Consider the following 22,096-nt stretch of genomic DNA (forward strand, 5'->3'; position numbering starts at 1 on the left):
GATTCATGGGTAGTCTTGCAACTAGCAAACCTTAGACTCTTACTATACATGATGGAGGAGATCAACAATCATTTCTGGCTTTAGATTTAGATGCTTGTTATTCCTGAAACCTCTTCCTGAAACTTGTTACAGAGTGCTGTGGTTATCTTCCATCTACATGACTTTAGTCTGTTTGAGTTGGTTTGGAAAAAGATGCACAGTAAGTGTGCTTCTCATCTTGAAAGAGATCTCCTTTTTACTGACATCTTGTAACAAGAAGTGCTTACTCAATACACTCAAATTCTATTCTGGTAATTTAAGAATTCAAATTACACTTTTACTCTTCTTCATACCTTCTGACCTTAGACAACAAATCATGACAAGAATCCAATTTGCAACTCAAGAGTTGGAGTATATTCCTCCTAGATATCCTCAACAGTCCTCCTTAATGAATAAAAGTATCAAAAAAAAGCTTCTTTTAACTTTCCTCTAACTTTTTCCTGCGGATATTAATACAAGGCAACAGTTAATTTCTGGTTTAGTCAGGTCCCTTTTGCACAATTAAGAGCTAGCTAGCAGAAACAAGAGGTTTTATGTACAAATAAAAAGTGTGCATGTGCATACATGTGTCTCTATACAAGTATGTGTGCACTCACACTCGAGAAATGACATTTAACTTCTACAAGATGGTTTTCACAATGAGACCTCACATAATCATCTCCTAACTGGATCTAGATCCTAATAATAGGTTCAGAGCACTGTCCTTACAAATTAAAAACTCCCAAGAAGAAACATCTGTTTTAGTGCAAAGGAAGTCCAAATGCAGCAGTTTATATTCTACCCAGAACACTGCTGCTGGTTAGGATTTAATGGGTATAGTGGCACAAAAGAAGAAAATCTTTGTTTCCCACACCATCATGGAATAGTCAAAATTTTCAGATGAGAATCGGAGCTCTTAGGAATTGAAGCAATTCCACCTTGTCACAGAAGATACAGCTACACAGGTTTTGAAGCTTTCTCATTTAAACCATATAGAACATCTCCCTGTGTATTCACCATATACTACATTTGTGGTTCTGGAAAGAAGGCTTTCATGTTGCCAGTTTTGGGCAAAACTCAAAACAAAGAAGGTGAAAATGTGCAAATGGAAAGTGAGAGGCATTCCTCAGCACTTCAGTTGGATGCTTAAAATTTGACTGTAGATTCTGTCCCCAAACGCCTCTGTGTAAAACTGCATTTCTAAATATATTGTTGCAAAGCTAGTGCGGGTTTCTCATTAAAGAAATCCATGCAACAGTGGGGAAAACCCTTCTAGCAAAATGTTATAACAGAGGAGCCACGATGACAGTTTTATTAAAATTATAATAAGAAAATAATTATGTAGGCAAGACATAACAAAAAAGAAATTAATGACTCAAGCAGTCACTGTAAATCATCTGTGAGGTTTTTTTCCATACAACATCAGGCAGACAAGACCGAGCCTGTCTGGAGATCACAAGAGTCAGAAGACTGCAGTTTCTGTATTATATTATTATCACATACAATTGCTAATCATGCTGTGTATTCTGGACTGAAAAACTCTCCCCATCCAAAATCTGGTAACAAAGTGAGGGATTTCTGTAACAGCACTAGGCTTAGCAATGTATCCATCTACACCTCAATAAATTCCTTTTCTTCAACCAACAGTGACACAGGCACCAGGTGACTCCAGTTTCACTTGGATGTTTCGCACAAGTTGATAATGTCTTTCCCCACTATGCAGTAGAAGAGGTAATTATGTGGCTGCTGCTTCTAGCTTCACAAAAGCTGTGCTCTGCAAATACACATGGAATCGGAAAACATGTTTCCCTGCTTTTTCTGTGCAAGAGACAGGGTAGCAGAGCACATGAGGAAAAAGTACTCAAAATGAGGGGCAGAAGCTCAAAGACAAACTAAGCTAAACTACAACTACAAATGTCAGTGTATGAGTCAATATGTGAGCGTAAATACCACCCCATGCCTCACACACAGAGTTTTCAGGGAGGAAATAAATGTGAAACTATCCAAAGGTTGGCTGAGCCTTGACCTCAGTTCTGCACTGATGAAAAGAAAGCCCAAGGAGAAGCCTCCTGGGAAATTAACTACAAGTAGGTTTCAGTGCAGTTCAGATTTAGTCTGTGGCTACCTGCATTTCAGATCCAGTGAGAATCCTCAGTGCCAGGCTACGATTTCGAGGTGCTCTTTATTCTCCTGTGCTAAATTACAGTCTGTCAACCACTGTTTTCAGGCTCCTGGCAAAAAGAAGCATCCCTGCAGAGGTGTCTGAGATGCACATCCCTCCTGCTGGTTGGCAGCTGCAGCAGGGAAGGAGCAAGACAGCATCCTCTTCACACTTCTCCCCAGCACTGGCTACTCTATTTTTTCATTTAGATAGGAAATCAGCACTGAGTAAACGGGATGCATCAGACTCTTTCTTTTTGGCCTAATATCCCTCTAGTTCTCCTGACAAAGTTCCTGTCAAAGATTACAGTCTGATCCTTAAATGCAGAATACCATGCATGTCTGGTAAACCTCAAGAGCTTAGAAATATGGAACTGCTCCACAAATCTTCATGTTTGACAAGCCATATTCTTTTTTCATTTGGAACACGCTTTCCTCCCAGAGGAAAATGCACACATTAGAAAATAAAATCAATGCACTTAGTGTTAACTTTTGTGCTGTTTCCAAAGTGGATTTTAGCCTGTAAAGCATTCAGATACATATGCATTTATGTGAAAACAATGACCTGTCTATTCACATTATAGACAAGCCACAAATATAATTTTGACCACTCACGTGTTGAATTGCAGCCAACTGTACAAACCAAACTTTGCAGCTGCATCAGTAAAGCAACAGAACAGTAGCCATAAAGGGCACACTGTCCTCTTAAAGCTGAGCTGCATTGTGGAGATAGAGACAGAGTTTTAGGTGAATCTGCATATACTTTATAACAAATTTGTGGAAGGCTTCAAGCATTAAATACTTTCAATTTGCATCAATTTTATCCTAGCAAATTAAGAATTAAATATATTCCTATACAGAGAAACATCACATTTGTTGTTTACTCCACATGCACAAGCATCCCAACCACAGCAGCTTTTATTTCTGCTGAATCAGGACCAGCCCACTCACCTTCCACCACATTTCTGCTAGAGTTGCCTAAAATTCAGACACCAGCTTTATACAAAGAAAAGAAAACCACAGCACTCTAGATGAGAAGGTTTTGCTGACGACACTAAAAGCAGTTCTATTTTCCAGGGTGGTACAACTCTTGACAAAAAGTTTATTTCCAGTTTTCTCTGGGGGAAATGAGAGGAGAGTCTGACCCAAGAGCATATTTACTATTTCATGCAAATAAAAATAAACTCAAATGTCTAATTGTTTTTCTTGGGCCCCTTCCAAAGCGTTGTGCAAGTGCTTAAACAGCCAACAAAACCCCTCAGTTAGCTCTTCTACAGCTGAACCATGTAGTTTTGCTGACTTCTAGTGGCAAGTAACTGTGAGTTTTTTCTTCTTAATGGAAAGTTTAGCATGAATTTACTTCTTCCTAGGAATTTTTGGCAGGACAAAGCAAAAAAGCAAATTTTACAGGAAAACCCTAGAGGCTCCCATTTTATTCCCCTGAAGAATGCATTTGCTACAATGTGTGCTGAAGACCCATGAGGCAAAGCATGGAATCCAGAAGATGCAAGGGCTCAATCTACAGGCCTTACGAATGCTTTCTTTCCAGATGCAAGCTCTAACATGGCTTGTGGGCTTCTCTCCTCATCTTTAAGAGATGTTGCAGCAAATCTCTGCAAGCACCTCACTTAAAAAGCTGTGCTATTGCTCTGGAGAACTTTTTCTCAGCTGTTGATGGATGGTTAAAGAAATACACAAATCCTCCATGGAACTGGATGTGTGTGAGTTCCAGGTCTTTCAAATAACGTGCAATGGTTACAAAGAACCTGAGTGGATTTTCCATTTCTCCTGGAAGCACATCTTAAGGCAGTATCTGATCACCTTAAAATAGTATAGTAATTATTCCTTGGGTCCCCAAAGCTCAGTAAATGCCCAGAAACTTTTAAAAATGAACTGTTGAAATGCAGCCCACTAGAAGTTCTTGGATTTAATTTGCTGTATCAACAAAAGTTGCATGGGGAATGTGAAAGTGACCACAAAGAAGTTCTTCATCTTTAAGATTTAACATTCTGTATTCCACACATTTCTCATGGTTTGAACCCAGTGACTTCACTGGGACTTTGCACACATGAGTAAGTAAAGCTGCACTACAGAAACAGACCTGTACAGCAAAACAGCTGGTCCCAAGGACATGACATCCACACAATCCCCAGCTCATGGGGGACCACCTCAGAGCAGGTCTAGCAGTCTAGCTGCACAGACAGGACAGCCGCCAGTGGTTGCAGCACAAGAAGTGCTCCCCTCATGCGCACTTTTCCACTCCTTCTCCCCAAAGGGATGCAGTTTGCGTACTCTGAGGCTCAAATGGTAATGTAGATGTATTTTACTCTAGCTTCGTCATGCATGAGCACTTTTCTTCCCTGGACATCACTCATCAGCTTGTAACAAGCTAGGAGGGTGAGCCACCTGTGTTCCTCCTGTGCATTGCTTGTCTCTTGTCACACACAGCACTAGCAGCTGTTTGTGCTTCTGCCTCAGTATAGACCTGCTCTGTAAAATGCCTGAAATTCTATGGATTAAAAACAAATTAGACTGAAGGCATAGCTCTTCAATAGAAACAACAGAAAAAGTTATTCCTTCCGTCAGGAAAAAAACCAACAATGCTGTGGATAAAGAAAGATTGAAGGGCAAAAGTGACCATGAGACTGAACATTCCCAGAAAGATGGCCCTCATTGGCCACATGACTGCTGAGTAGGAAGATAAATGGTGACTTTGAATTCCCTGAGCAAAACTATAGCCCAGCTTCACATATACTTGTGTCTCACTGTGCCTCTGTCCTATACTCCTCAGACACATACCTCTGCCTTTCTAGTTTCCATTCCTCTCTCCCTGCCCTTTTCTACCAGCTTCACACCACTGAGCTTCCTTTACAAAACAAAATAGAGAAACCATCTGCTCCTCTATTACTCAGCAGTTACTATTCAAAACTAAGTATTTTTAGGCAGAATTCAAAATGGATTCTTGGTCTCTTAAGCAGTACCCCTGTAGTCAACGGAATTGTTAATGCAAAATATTTACAAGATGTAGATATAGAAATAAAGTCTTAGCTCTTAAATAATCTGCCTAATTACTTCCATTTCTGATGCTGGCTCCTAGTTTTACACATAATCAACATTGTTTAATTTTTCTTTGTCTCAATACACAAATACCTGACAAATGTGTATAAAGGCTTTTTTCCCCTAAAAAATATTCCATTTGCATCATAATTCCTTTATCATCTGGAAAAACCTTCCACCCATATGGAACTGTGGAGTGCCTGACAGACCCACTACAGTATTAGAAAGATTTTTCAGAGGAGCAATGCTGATGTGAGGCTTGCAACAGGACAGGGCACCAAGAATCACCTTCTTTCTAAAGAGGTGATGATTTAAAGATACCATTTTGGCAGATGCAAAGCACAGGAGAGTTTTCATCTGCATCCCGTCCTCCAACAATATGTACAGATGGTGCATAGGGAATTACAAAGCTTTAGAATTCAGACAGTGTTGTGCACATTAAATACAGAACATACAGTACTTCATAGTGTGAAGGAGAAGAAATCTCCTTTCTGAAAGAGACCTGTCACCTTGACAAAGATGTATTGTCCATATTGCATGAATATCTGCAACACCACTTAAATACAGAAGAGGTAATGAGTCCTGCAATTATACTGAAAGAACATCCTGCCTTATTTTTCATACAAGGCCTGATTCTGCTGTGCCATTTAACAGCACAAGGCAGGAGTCATTCATCTGAAGTTCTTGGTGTTAAAGTGACATTTTCAAAATCACAGCTGCAATACTTTTCTTCAAAATAAAAAAGTGTCAACCGCCAAACCTGCAGCCCCTCCAGTTGAACTTTCTTTCAATGAGAATCACAGTTATCACTTGGGCTTGAACATTTTCATGGACCTTTCTCCAGTCAGTGTGGCTGTCCCTATTCTTAGCAACAAGCAATTAATTTACACTCCAAGCTGTGACTGAAGTACCTAACATACAAACAGGAAAATGAGAGCTACCTTCTCCCCATTTTCAAAAAATTATTGGCTATTGCTGTAGTCTTCTATGACTGTACTAGTATTATATCCAGCCAAGCCACTTGTAAATAGATTAGGAAATGAACAGCACAGCCTTGAAGTGGTAGTAGGAGACAAACATTAAGCATTTTCATCCATACAAAGAGAATGTGCATTAAAAAGGACACTCTTTTGTTCTAAACTATGTATCTGAGGGTACAAGGCAATATTCTTTCAAGTGTTGGGTATCCTTAGCTCATTTGGCTGAATGGGATCTAAATGTGTTCAGGTTTTATGCATGGCCCTTCCCTAAGGTGTCAGCTCACTTTCTGCAAGAGAAAGAAAGTTTAAAGCCCACCTGACTGCTAAAACCACAGTGCCAAGAAATATGCCTTCCATTAATTTTGGGACTGTGAAATGACACCTATTTGAAATGGACAGGAAATTTAAACACTTTTTCCAATAATTTTTTTTTTCTTTAGTATCCTTTGGAGAACAATTTAACCTCAGATGCTGGAAAATCCATGCTTTATTACAAACTGGGAATTTTCTTTGCATGATGAGTTGGTTTTGCACACATTAACTGAGATTTCATGATTCCCAGCATAGCAATTGGGTTAAGCAAGCACCTGCACTGCAAGATCTCCAAACCTGACCAGAACAAGTTTTGCTTATTTGTTGGATATTGACAGTTAGTTGAACACAAACTGTTCAATAATCAACTCCACTTACTCCTGATCCTACTTTTAAAGACTCAGGTATTATTTAAAAGCTCATATTTACACCATCTCTGAATGGTGTAAATGCCATCTGGGAGTTTGGACTGAAAAGTCTTATGTGGACAGGTATAAACTCAAACAGTTATGCTTTTTAATATATTCCTGTAAACACTGGCCAAAAAACAACAACAAATTGACCTTAGTCCCAATGTAAGGTAATTAAAATAATATTATAAACTTATACTTTTTGACAACATCTTGCAACATGACACCATTTGCAGTGGGTCTGGACAGTATATCCAAGTGTAGTGTAAATAAGATAAACCCCTATAATCTCACCTGGGTTGCTATCTGCTTACACTGGGGCTAAATTTCCCCTCCGGGTTCCTGTTTATTTCTAGGCAATGTATGTACATGCCATGTCCATTTAAAATAAGTGGTTTGTTGGAGCATTTTACATCTACCTGAGCAGCTTTTTCCCCTTCCTCCATTACAGTAGGCAAGCAGATTCACATTCAAGGACATACAGTTTGCATTTGCTCTTTTTTTGCTCATCTGTAGCAAGAACAAAACCTGCTACCACCACAGTTTAGGAAATAGCTTTGCTGAAAAGACGTCTATGGCCCATTCTCAGCAAACTGGGGACAGTGCTGCCATGACCATATATACCTAGTGTGACTAGCTAACCATAAGGGGCAAGACCCATTTTCCAGCAGAAAAGTACTACTAAGATCCACATTGTTGCACAACACTTTTAATCTTGAAGACTTCTCAGAAAATAGCACTAAGATTGTTTTCTATTCTTGGTCTTGTTTTCAGTCAGCCATATCCCCTGGTAAATAATCCCTTCCAAGGTTTAGCTTCCAAAAACCCAGACATGAATGTTAGAATGGGCTCTGGATAACATATTACCTAATGCTGCTCAGGACTAGGAGAATTACCTGTTGGAAATTATCTGGAAGGGCCTTAATGAATACCACAAGGTTTCTGCTAAACAGACGTTCTTAGCCAGTCTACAGAGATTCTACCTTGGATCACGATTAATTACTTGGATTTCATAAGGTGCACCAGATGTCAGGGTCAGCAAGTCCTCTTGCTGTTTCAGGAATACTGCCAAAAATATTGGCTGGCTCTGTTCCAGGGGTCTGACTTCATGCAGCAGCAGGATAGCAGTCACTGGTCGTCCTGTAAAGGTTTAATTTCAATCCTGATTTCTAAATGGTGAGAACTTTAGATAAACAGGAAACTCAAGAGTGTTTTTATGCCTAGAGGGACACACACCTACCAAAATTATTTCAAGCATGGCGAAGGATATTTAAGATCCATCATCTAAGGCATGGCATAAACTCTGGCCATGAAGAAAAACAGACAGGAAAGCAAGGAAGATGTTTTAATTATTCACACTCAGACATGCATTAGTGCTGTTAACTGTCTTTTGTCTGCCTGGAAAGTACATTTTGGCAATTCTAATATAAAATATTGCAGCCCTTTAACTGTAAGCTGTCCTGCTGCCAGAGGTCAACTCTAATCAAGCTGGTAAGTCTCTGGGAGAGTCAGAGAAAGCTGCCCACCCCTTCCATCTCAGCAAATGGTGGGGGTGGCTCAAAGCAGAGGAAGGCAGGCAGCCAGGTGATTTGTTATGACAACAGAAATCTGTGTTTCTTTTGCCTTTCTCACACAAGAATAAGGACTTTTTCACTTTTATAATTCAAAATTAAATGGTTTAGGTCCAAAACTGCTCCTCAACTTTTATTAGTGAAGTTTCTGGAGACGGAGGCAGATGCCCTGGATCAGTCTTTCCTTCGACCAAATAAAAGCTGTTTGTAACGACAAGGACCGACTTGATGTCAGGTTTTTGAGGGCAAAAATGGGGTGAAAAAGATGCCAAGATTAGGTTAGAGAAAAATGTATTACCCACAAGCAGCAGCCAGGACAGGTGTAGGGAACTAAAAGTCAAACAATTAATTGTAACCATTGCATAGTGACAACTTCTTACAGCATATGAAAGCCAACAGGGAGAAAGTCTAGAAGGGAAGGTTGCAGATAGCTGCTGATACGCCTGCTAAGTGTTTCTGGCAGTGGTTTAAAACCAAGGAAAAGGGTAACAAGAGACCATGTCCATTGCTTCTGTGTACCCAAAAAGCTGAACTGTAAGCTAGACAGCTCTGGTCAGCTTGAGACAAAGTATTCCTCATAGACCTTCTGATATTTTTTAGCCATCTATTCTCAGAGAGCTTGTCTTTAGTGCTTTAGGCTAGTTTACCCCTGGAGAGTTTCAACCATCTGTAAGTAAGTTTGTCATTGGAGAATTTGCTGTAGGTAAAACTAAAGGAGGAAAATGCTTGGATAAAAGTAGAAATGCCCTCCCTGGACAGCTTACTTTCACTGGAAAAGTCATCCATTTCCTCTAATGCTCATGAGTCATTTACTGGACTGTATTATTTTTAGTTTAGGTGGTTGTTAAAGATAGGATTATAAATAAATGTATGCCTGAGTTCTATTCCAACCACTTTTCCTTGACACTGTGAATTGATATTGCAGGCATCATTACATGGTTTGAACTCTAAGGGGTGGAGGGCTTTGTTAATAAAAATATGCTTTATACACAGCCTATGTGTTAGCCTTTTCGGCTCAGTTATGATTGACTTTAAGCTATGCGAATCTCTGGAAAACATTCAAAAATATCCATTGCCTTTGCAGCTGAAACAGGAACTTTCTGTAAATTAGGTCTCTAAGAAGGAAGGAAGATACCAAGGGAATTCAGTATGTCATTCTATAGTTTGCCAGGCATATCAAGCCTGTCTCAGTAAATTACAGTAGACATTAGCTGATAGTCTAGTATGGAAGAGACATAAAAAAAAAAATAAAACCCAGTAATCTACCCATTTAGAAAGGGAAGGTAAGTAGCACTTAACAGTGCTAAAGATTATGCTACAATTTATGATTCAGGATTTCTACCCATTTCATAATGGGTTTACTGAAGGTTTTCAGTGTTTTAGACAGGTGGTCAGAAAAATAGGAGCATGAATGCTCCACTGAGAGCAAAAATAATAGCAATGATGTTTCATTATCAGGTTATTACAAATATTCATGTGTATGGTTAACTTTAATTTCTAGCATCTTGACTTTCTACTAATGCTTGCTGTAAATGCTTTAGTTCATACTTGTTTGCTAATGAATAAATTAGCAAAGTGACAAATAATATAAAGATGAAAGAAAACTCTAGAAGTCACCTAAGACATTGATCTATTTTTAAGGGAATTGACTGACATTTTGGACTGGGGAGAACATGATCAATCAAATGATGGACTGAATTAATCAAATTGATTGACATATGTCATTGTTTAACATTTTTCAGGAAAGATAATTGCCTTGATAAAACTAATGAGCTATTTTATAGTCATGTTTTCATTCCTATAAATAAGGTTACAAATTAAATTAATACAAATATTTTAATAGTGCTCTCAAATCTGCATCTCTGTAATGGCTGATTATGACTGAAGCATTCCATTCATGGCAATGTTTTCATTTACCACCTTTGATACTTCATTGACCACAACCCCATGAATGACAAACAATAATTCTCATTTAATGCATGCTCTTGCACTGACAAAACCAACAGCATCTACACTCTTTCCCAACTTGGTACAAATATCCTGTTTGTAAATTAATGATTTCAAGTCATACTAGTGAGTTTATAAATATTTGTGCTAACACCATTCAGGAGGCTGAAATCTCTCTTTCTACAGGGCAAGACCAGCACCTGTATCCACAACTTACCTGGGTGTCTCCTGCTAGATTTCTCAATAACTTTAAGCAGCATCCAGAGGCACCATTCCTTCTTGCTGTGGCAGTCATCTTCAAGACAGCTGCTCTCAAAACTGATACAAATAGCATTGCTAGAGCTGTAAGTATTTAAACAGTTATCACACTGAATGTCTGCGTAAAAGAGCAACACAAAATAATGCATATTTAATGAAAAGATCTAGGTTCTAGATCTCAGGCTTAGAAATGCAGCATTAAGACTCTAAACTTGAGAAACATTTTATATGGAACACATTAAGATTACCATGAAGTCTTAGCCTTTAGAACCTGAGTGAGTTTTTATAGGGCAGAAAAAGTTGGGTTTTTTTTCAGATCTGCAGAGATTAAAGTGAAGCAGTTTTATTCAAGCTTACTCTTAAAATATTCTTGGGTTGATAATTCTTTAAAATAAACCAAGGTGTGGTAGAACAGGACTGCTCTTGAAATTTTAATGGAATCTTAACTGAGATATCTGTTACAAAATGATTGACAGCATAGCAAGGAATAGAATACAGTAGAACAACCTCTCAGTGGCAACAAAGACTGAAGTCATAGATTCAAAATCTGATGGAACACTGTCATCTGGTGGCAGTTTGAAGAGAGCACAGACTCTGAGCTTGTTTTTGTTACACAGCCTTCTTTCATTTGAAGCAGTTCATTTTAATAATCAAATAATTTGCTTCAAATTACCTAGAACTCAGCCCAAGGTCTGGATTGTTCACATCAATACAAAGGAAGGTTGGCACCACATATCCTGCTAGTTAATCCAGAAAATAGTTATCACTATTTACAATTTACATTGGAAAAAAATCCTTAATATTTTGGTTCTGCAGATTGCCACAGGCTCCTGCAGCAATCCAGACAAGAGCTCCTACTAGACACAGAGTAAATTTGTGCAGAAAATTTACAGGAAGATAAGGAAGTGATTAGAAATCTAACAAAATGAAAAATTCACATGCTACATGAAGGTTGTATCTTAACAAACTGCTGAGCAGGCATCTCTCTAAGCAATTCAACCAGTAATTTTGTCAGGAAGAGCTCATATAAATGTTTTTAATAATGAAAAAAATGGCTCAGACATTCAGATTTTTTAACAGTAGAGAGACACTATTGTTGGAAATATTTCTAATTTCTAATTTCAGAGAATTCTTTAATTTCAGAGAATTCTTTGTCAGAAGAAAATCAGTAAGTCTCAGTTAAGATCCCAGCAGAGAAGTTTGTGACCAAATATATACCTGAATACCTGTTGTTGACAGAAACGTTAGGGTTGTACAATGACCCACAGCACAGTCTGACATAACTATGTGTGAGCCTGAAAAAATCTGTTTTATGTCTGTAACGAGGGCAGAAATGCACATGGATTCTTACATATATGGTCTCATCAGCAACAGCTTGCCAGCAGGAGCTCCTGATCCTTACCGAGTTCAGACCCACAAAAGGCTCAGCTTCTCTTAAATCCCTCTCTCAGGCTGTCACAGTCTCTGGTGCACACCAGTCAGGGACCAACCACCAGGCCATTTTGGACACAAAGAGTTTATTTCCCTCTGGGCCACTGCTAAAGCAGCCCTAGCAATCCGAGGGACCAGTTGATACCTTTTATTGTGTTTACTGAAGGAACTCATTAACTGATAACAACTAAAAAGACAGGGCAAGTCAATGGCTGCCACTGAAATATCCAGTGTGATGCGAATGCTCTGAATGCATCACAACAGCAAAACATGCTGGCAGCTCTGATACAATACAAATGCAGGTAAATTCAACTGCAAATGGGGAAAAAAAGCAAAAATAATATCCAAGAGCTCCTTTTCATTATGCTCAGAACAGCATGGAAACAGGGAGAAGCAGAATAAACAGGGACAAACTCTCAGTTGTGCTGAGCAGGGAGGACCATGGAAGTGGACCATGAAGATGGGTAACTCCAAGCCAACTAATTCTGTAATGTAAACCTACCTGAAGACTTAAAGGATTAATACATTATTATCTGCAAATTTATGATAGCAGGTTTCAGTTCTAAACATTTTTAGTTCTCCTTTGCCACAATCGAACAGATAGGAAAAACAATTGTGGTAGAATAGAAGAAGCATCGAAGTGTTAATCTCGAGATTTTCATTGTGGTATGACAAAAGTCTGGCTTGTTGTTTTCTTTCTATTCAGGCAAATGTTTGCTGCCTGGAGTTAGAAGTTTGTGGGACAGACAGAAAGAAAACGAGACAAATCAGATGTACTTTTTTTTTTTAAATTTTTAGCCTTGACCAGGATTGTTTGCTGACAACTAAATCCTCTTTGGTAGAATTAGGCAGTTATCACCAATGGTTTAGCCACAGCAGGGAGATGGGAGGAGGGAGAGTTATATAGTTTATCATTCGATGTAGCTGTCTGGCAGGATGACCTCATTTTTCACTGCCAAGAATAGCTTTAAGAATTTGTATTTAAATTTCTCTGCTAATGATGAAACTGGTAAAGTTTCAAATTAAGGTTGATTATCCAGGCTGCAGCTCAGCTCTTATACGTGACATTTGATCAGGACTTCAAGACTGAAAGCAGTTGGTTAATATTTACTACTTCCTCTTTGTTTAAGCACAGGATTAATTCCTTGTCTTTGCAGTGAAGCTGTTGAGGCTGCCTGGAAATTAAATTCATCAATCTAAAAGAAGCAGTAGCAACTGAACAATTACATCAAAGTCAAATATAGCTGACAAAATCAAATTCTACGTGAATTGCTGTTGAACATAACAGTAGTACCCACCAACTTAAACTTACAGGGAAGGACTCAGGACATCTAAATAACAGTTATGAGAGGATAGATTTTAGACACTTTTGTCAACATCCTAAATGACAGCCTGCTCTCTCTAAAAATCACTGCACAGTTGTGGAGGTGACTAAATCCATTAGCTGTCTCACTTGGAGATATTGGCCTGAAACTCCCTGCAAACCAGTCAAGGCAGACAAACACCTGATGAGCACTTCACTGTGTCCTGGTGATCAGGGCAGCTAGGATGGGAGACAGATTAAATTCACTTTGGGCTCAGGCAAAGAGAGCAACCTGTGCTGTGACCAGTGGAACAATGCACTAGAGAAAAACAATAGCCTCACCACCACAGAGACTGGCTCCCATCAGGACAGACATGTGCCATAATTTACAGTTCCTCACATAGTAAACTGAGAGCTAGATCTCATCCTCAAAAGAGCCAAGGCATCCTCAGGAGGTGTATTAAATCCAGGCATCTGCAGGGGAGCAGAAGGCAGGCATCTCTGCAGAGACACACAGAGATGTGACGTGACTCTGTGATGGCTTCCCCACCAGCTGAGAGGAGGGGTTTGTCTGGTGTCTATCCTCTCTCCAACCCTAACAGCTAAAGCTAATGAAGTAGTGCAAATGTTAAGGACTGAGGCCAGGCAGATCAGATTCCCTCCATTTCCTCGTTTACTTCTTTAAGCAAGGTTTGAAATAAACAGTATCCTTTTTATTGTTATTTCAGCCTCCCTGGCACTGAGCAGTCTGCAGGCAGCGAGCAGGAAGAGCAAAGAGAAGGGTGAAACAAAGTCCATAGGTATAATAAACTGGTCCTTTCCTTCAATGTTCCCATAATACTCATCTCTATTGATTAGCCTGACACTTTTCTAAATGTCTGATCAGCTAGAGATCCAGGACTACATGTGGGTATTTGAATGAAGGCCTTGAGAAAGTAGACAGAGAGGAAAGAACATGATTTGAATGCTCATGTTGCCTCACTTTTAACCCTTGAATCTTGAGCAGGATGGCAGAAGAGAACAGCTTCCTACAGGTAAGTGAAGTTAGAAAGTCAGGATAGTAGAGAAGAAATAAATCAAAGATGCAGAAGGAGGAGTAGAAAAATCAGATTCCTGTCCCCAGACAGACGGAGAAGGAAGAAAAAAAGTATTCAACAGCTATATGTCTTTCCCATGGTGATGAGAAAATAACTAAGTCACAACAACTTCAGGTGAAAAGAACACTGCCATGGACAATGGTGACCACAGCAGCCATGTGTAAGTACGGCACTGGAAACATTCAGGAATGTTCCAACAGTGACCTCTGCCTACTGACAGCATCAGGATCTGGCAACAAGGACATGTTGTCAGATCGTTACTTGTCCAAAGTGTGTAAGGTCACTACACATGCAAGTGCTATTTCTGAAGACAAACTAGTTAATGGTAGAGCAGCATTCAATAGAGAATATGACAGAGATTGAATAACAATTAGGAGATCCTACCCCGACTAAAACAAGAGCAATGGGCTGTTAAAACCCTAGAATTTGTTCACAGACATATTCCAAACATAGACAAGGTGTCAGGTAACTTAAGGAAAGCATTTGAAATAGGTACATAAACTGGCTAGAATTTGGGAGCATGTGTGTGTGCATGCACTTAGTTTTCTTTTTAAACAAACTCTTCAAATGAAGGAAAAACAAGTTACCAAGACACATTTGGGATACACAGAAGAAAACGTTATGAAGGTGTGGCTAGCACAGTTTTTCCCATGAGAAGTTTTCTTGTGTTTTGTAAATAAAGATAAAGTTTGGATGTTTTGGAACAGTGTCCCAGAACTTGGGCAGTGCAGGCCTGGCCAATCAGGCCTGGGGGAAGGCTTCTGACTAACCAATCTGGGTGACTTTTGAGAACTCTATAAATGTGATGAAATCAAAACAATAAAGGTCATTCCTTCTTGCCACTGAGAACCGATGCATTCATTACTCTGCTAGCTGCTCAACAGCGACATGAAGGAGACATCATATATGAGACACAGGAGATTGTTCTGCAAGCAACTTTTTCTTGCCTCTGCAAAGGAAATGTACTGAATGAGAACGAGATTCCATATGTCCGTAGTACTGATATTAGTGCAATCCAGAAAAAAAATGTTTATAAAAATTGGGAAAGCATCCACTGTACATCTGATAAGAACCTAAAAGACAGTGTGAATGGCTAGGAAGTGACAGAGCCCTGGCAGGTGTGCTAGGAACCAAAGGTGTTCCAATATGCATTGCCTTGAGAACTGATAAGCAAGAGCACAGTATCTCCTTGATTCCATATCCCAAAAGGCCACACATTCAGAATGGCATAGGACTTTTTATTTTGCCTTTATTCTGCATTAATTCTACTATATTGTATACAATCATAAGTCACTCTTATCATCTTCTCTTAGAGAACTGCCAGCTGGTCTGTAGCATCTCAGCTGTGTGGACCAGGTATGAACCAAACATCTGTTTCATGTCCATATGCCTAAGCCGAGGGGAGCCTTGGTGATCCATCCCTTACACACTGAGATACCATGCAAAACACCTTGCTTTTTGTACAGCCACAAATATGTCACTCCAGAGAAAAATCTTACGTAAAATTCCTTCTCTATACTTGGTATGAAACAGGAGCACTAAGGTCCCCTATTTGCCACCCTTCCAGTGGGAAGAAGTCTATGACCTGATTCAGGCATGACCTCTCAGTGCTATTATTGCAAGGCCATAGAACTCACAGCTGAATGGCTTCTCCCCACCCTACCCTTACTTAGGGGTGACAGGTATGTTGTAGAAGACCCTAGATAGATGAAATAATTTTGTAGTCTGACAACCTACTGCCCCTGGGGTAGTAGCATCATATTAGGATGCTGGGGTCTGTCATGAAATTACACCTTTCATGACCAGTGAAAGTGGACCAGTGGAGTTCCCAGCAGGAGTCATGCCTCTGCATTGTGGTGGCAGTGGGGAGAGTGCTGGAAAACAGTCAGCTCACTCCAGGGAACTCTTCCTCCTACACAACAAAAGTGCATGGTCCTTGACCGATGGTGCCATTTCACAGACAGGAGTGTTGGTGATTCCTCATGCAGGGCAACCACATGTTGAAACTTAGCAAGCTACGTCGGAAACCCAGATACATTTGCAGGTTGGCTAGATATGAAGGCAGCTGTGATCATCAATATAAACAGGCTTTGAAATAACCTGACTCAATGATTAAATGTCATTAAATAAGTAATTCACAAGGCACTGGATAGAAGGAGCAGGTAGAAAGGTGTATCCTAATGCTCAGCAGGTCCTTTGTCATTTTTGATCTCTAGATACTGATCCAGCAGCATGAGATTCTGACTCATTTAGATCTCAGATGTATGATGCTTAAGCTGCCATATGCTATGACTAGAGCTGGAAACTTCCAGAAATAATTTTCAAGTACAAAGGATATGTGCATTTAATCAGTTCTTCAACATCTGTTTCATAACATTGCATAATTTTTCTGCCTGGCTCCACAGTTTCATTTCTCCTCTCTGCAGCAATTGATCAATCAAGACATTGACAAGTTGTTTTCTTCTTACCATACCCATTTTGAGTACTTTGTTTTGACTCGTGTGACTAAGCAAATTAATATTATGATTCTGCTTTGCCCCAGGAAAGAAACCGAGACCTGTAATCCCTTTTGATGGGATTTGTACAAGATGTTTGCAGGAGTCTCCTGGAGAACTCTGCATCACAATTAACTTTTCTATTAAGTTAATCATGTTTCAGTTTATCATTCCAAATACTCAAACTGAAAGTGCCCCTCATTTGTTTACAAAGGCTGCATCCTTTGATGAGAACCAGCAGCTCTTCACAGATATCAGAGCCATGCTGTAGCCAGAAGCCACAGGGCAGGCAGGAATAGAAAGGGACTAAGCAGACATCTTCCTTTTGCAAGGGAGGGAAACCCAGGCAGACAGCTTGAAGAGAGCCAGTCTCCAGGGAAGCAGAGCTCACTTACAGATGCTTGCAGCTAAAGAAATATTACCTTGTCTTTTGCAAAGCCAAAAATAATCCCAGAATCTAACAAAGGAAGATGTAACAAAAGCCACGCTGCCAGAAGATCAACTATTTCATAGAATATAATCACTTCAGTATTATCAAGCAGTAACAAGTAGTTGAGAAGGCTGTTTCAGATTAAATTTGCATGTCATGCTTATTAACTTCATTAGTCACAAAATCTCCGTTGGATCTCATGCAGTTTGACAGCCCATCTGAATGCCATTGCCTGTACAGACAGAGCCAGCCTTTCAAGACCCTGACAGATTATGACCACCCCTTCTTTCTGCCAGTGTCTGCTAACATTAAAGAGACAAAACACGAGACTGCATTTCACTTGCCAGCAAAGCCCCATGAGACATTTCCTGTCATCTCAAAGTATGACCCTTAGGACGCAGAAGCAGCACAGTAGTTACAGACAAGCATTAAAGCAGGTCCAATATATAGTCCAGCTGGATATCTCCAAAACAATTCTTCACACTAGGTATGCTTCAAACTGTCCTCTCCTCTTTCCTGTACATTTATCACACCCTCTCTCCCCCATATTCTCCAAAAAAGAACAACTCTAAGCATAATACCTCTGCAGGTTTGCAATGTGGAGTCCAACATATTACTTGAGATATAACATTAAAAGTGGTTTTGTACATTTTTAGGCTACTTATCTGAGGGTTGCTAAAGAACATGTGTGAATAAAAGAACATTATGATATTTCAGTCAAGTTAAATGATGGATATTTAAAAAAAAAAAACAAACTAGCCTGGTTCATATACTGTATAATTCAGCTTCAGAATTTGTGGCCAAGCGATTAGCAACATCCAAGAAGCCAGATATTTATATGAAGAACCAGAACTTCCTTTAGCTACTAATTTAGCAAGAGCCATTAAATATTTTACATTATTTCATTTTTCATTTCAGGATTTAAGCTAAATCTAAAAATGAAAATGGGATTTAATAATGCACATCAGCACTTCAAGCAGCTTTCAGTAGATCATTTGTACAGGCTTGATCCATGGATGAGTATTATGGACTTTTCGTATCATTAGTTCAGGCCTCGGGAATTGCCATGATTTCCTAAACATTAAAACATATGCACAATGTGGAGGGTGGAGGTATTCATTATTACAATTTTACATATAGGAAAATAATCTACTGATGTGAAAGAACTTTCAGCTTCATGCAAATAAAGAGCAGGACAGAGGATGGAGGATTTAGTTTTCAAATCTCTCCTCTAACCATTTTTTAAAAACAATTCAAAACCACAGTGCTGTGATGTACTTTCATACAGAAAATGGTTGACATGACCAAAGGTCTATTTCCAGTGTGGTTTACATGTCACGTGTGCTCAAGTCAGACTTCTGCAGGTGTCCCAAAACAGGACTATATTTCAATGGCTTGTCTACACAGAGAGTAAACTATCCATCATATTTCTTAAGCCCTCTCTTTGCTTTTTCTTCCTGTTACCCTCTAGTGCCAAATTAAAATACAGCTCCGTTATTAACTGTTGCATGCTATGACAACATTTCCACCTATCTTGTCCTTCCAAAGGGGAAGATATTCACAAAATGCACTGTGAATGTGTTCCAAACATCACTCCTCTTAAGGCTTTCCAAAATTACCTGCAATAATACATCATGGGAATCTTTCCTACCTGCACATTGGAAGAGCAGCAACAAGACTTTGTGTTCACATTTTTTCAGCTCAAAAAACCAGTTTTCTTGGTCAATCCTGCCCATAGCAACTCGTCCAAGTATTTGATTCTTGTCTCTCTGATGAGATGAATCTGGATCTCAGTTCAGCTGGTCACTTTGCATCAGTACTGTATTATAACTGTGGCACAATGCAATGAGCACATCTGCTATTCAGGATCGAATGGTGTCCAGGTGTGGTTAGAGGTGACTGTGGAACAGTTGCTAATCAAAATAAATCTACAGAGGTTTACTCCTCCAGAGCTATGCAGGCTTTATCCACTAGTTACAGTTCAAAAATCAAAACCTCAGGTTTACAAGAAATTATGAACCCTACTTAAAACAGGATGCTAAGTGCTACTAGATAAAACGTAACATCTTTCCTAGATGCACCTAGAAATATTTCTGCTGCCAGTTGTCTGCAATGCTAAGAAGAATGAGAACTTAAAGGAGAAATACCTCCTAAAGAACTTGATGATTGCAATGTACTGTTGTTACTGACAATAGTAAGGATAAACACACAGCTTTTAAAAAGGAGCAAGGAGAGTGGTAGATGTAACAATACTTTGAAAACAGCTTCACAAATGGATGACAGCTGGCAAACTCCAAGTCAGTTTGTGGTTTGTTCAGCAGGCATAAATCATATTTTTTCTTCACCTTTTATAACTTCCAAGGAGGCACAGCTGGCTTCTGAAGCCTTCAAACTGATCCACGCCCTGAGAATTAAAGCCATTCAAAGTTACGGTGTATGGGCTCAAAGCTTTGATTTCATCTGGCTCAGATCAGCTGCCTTAGCACAGGTTTAATTTGTATGTGAGTTCCTAAGGGAAATAAGGCCCTTTATAGTTCTTACTTTACTGAAAACTGCATGCCAGATGCTATGGAAATCCAAATGATCTGTGCCAAAAATAGGAAGGGAGAATAGAAGAATAATTATTATTATTATAACAGGAGCTTCAATAGGATCCTGGAAATTTCTGCTCTTTGGTGACTTAAAAAAAATTAGGAATGCACACTCAGTTCCATAAAAATAACTAGCTACTTTTCACTGATTTAAAATTTCTTCAAGGGCTAAGTTTTGGCAAGGGCCTGAGCCAGACAGCTACACACCATAACATAAGCTTCCAGGACACTGTCTTGAGGATCAAAGAACCTGTGTCAGATTTTACTTGTAACAGACCCTGTATATAGTGCAGAAGTACTCCCAGGCCCCCTGAACAAGTCAGACCCTGTAGTTCGTAGCCTAAGGGCTCACAAAACCTAAGAAAACAGGACACTATGAGGCCACTTTGCCTTGTCTGAGAGCACAGTGAGGCAGAGAAGTCTCCCCTTTGTCAGAGATATGGGCAGTGGGACTGAGTGCACCCTCAGCAATGACCAAGCTGTGTGGTGTGGTCATCATGCTGGAGGAAAGGGATGCCATCCAGAGGAGCCCTGAGAGGCTTAAGAGGTGAGCTGGTGCAAACCTCATGAACAACACCAAAGTCCTATACCTGGGTCAGGGCAAACACAAATAGAGATTGTGTGTAAAATGGTTTGAGATCACTCCAGAGGAGAAAGACTTGTGGATGTTTGTGGACAAGAAGTTTGACACGACCCAGCAATGGGCACTTGCAGCCCAGAAAGCCAACCACATCCTGGCCTGCATCCAGAGCAGCATGGCCAGCGGGTCAAGAGAGGTTCTCCCCCTCAACTCTGCTATGGTGAGACCCCATCTGGAAAAGTGCACCCATCTTTGGGGCCTCCAACAGAAGGACATAAATGTGCTGGAGTGTGTCCAGAGGAGAATCACAAAATTATCAGAGGGCTGGAGCACCTCTCCTATGAAGACAGGCTGAGAGAGCTGGGCCTGTTCATCCTGCAGAAGACACTACAAGGAGACCCTATTCACCTTTTAGGTACCTAAAGGGGACCTATTAGGAAGCCAGAGAGGGACGCTTTACAAGTTGTACTGATAGGACAACAGGGAATGGCTTTAAATCAAAAGTGAGTATGTCTAGATGGGATATTAGGAAGAATTTCTTTATTGTGAGTGGTGAGGCATGGACACAGGTTTCCCAGAGAAGCTGTGGATGTCCCATTCCTGGAAATGCTTATGGCCAGGTTGAAAGGAGCACTGAGTAACCCAGTCTAGTGGAAGGTGCCCCCGCCCTTGGAAGCGGGGTTGGAACTGGGTGATCCTTAAGGTCCCTTCCAACTTTTCTAACAAACAATTGCAGAGACCATTCACTTTTTTCCCACCAAAGTGCTATTTCAGTTGCAGCACAATTCAGAAAGCCATATCAATTCTTTCATTTCACTGATTTGAATGGGGCAGGATGACCACACCTCTTTGCCTCTTGATTCTACCACCTCTACAAGCACTGCAGAGATGAATGGGTCAGAGCTTCACAGCATGTCATCCCTAGCTAGCGCTTCTTAATACTCTACTCACCAGCAACACCCTTAGGAATTTTTCTCTTTAGCTTTACTCCAAGCACTTCCTACAGCACAGGGCAATAATAGCTGAGCTCTCATAGTTCCTCAGATACTTACATCCATGACCAAGTCAGGGAGTGCCCTTCTGTCAGACAGCAAGAAGACACCAAACCCTCACCTTTTAGGACACTGAATGACTTTCCATCTCAGGCTAATCACCCCTTTTTTCTCTTAGAAATAGGTTTAAGCACAATACTTACTCATAATAAGGCAACCCTTTTCTCATGTTATCCATGCTCCCTTGCATACCTAATCCCACAGTTTCTCAATCCAGAACACTCTTTTCTTCCAGGAGGTGAAAGCCCCAGACAAACACACATAACAATCTTGTCCTGCAAAGTACCTTTTCCCTTGTACCCTTCCTAACAGCTGCCTTTTATAGCCCCATTTTTACATTAATCAGATGGTTCTGGTGCATGACTGTGGTGGACTGAGGGAGTCCTCAAGATCCTCAGCTGCTT

The sequence above is a fragment of the Lichenostomus cassidix genome, chromosome 4 (genome assembly GCF_008360975.1).
Source record: "Lichenostomus cassidix isolate B80296 chromosome 4, HeHo_3.0, whole genome shotgun sequence".
In the NCBI taxonomy this organism is placed as follows: Eukaryota; Metazoa; Chordata; class Aves; order Passeriformes; family Meliphagidae; genus Lichenostomus; species Lichenostomus cassidix.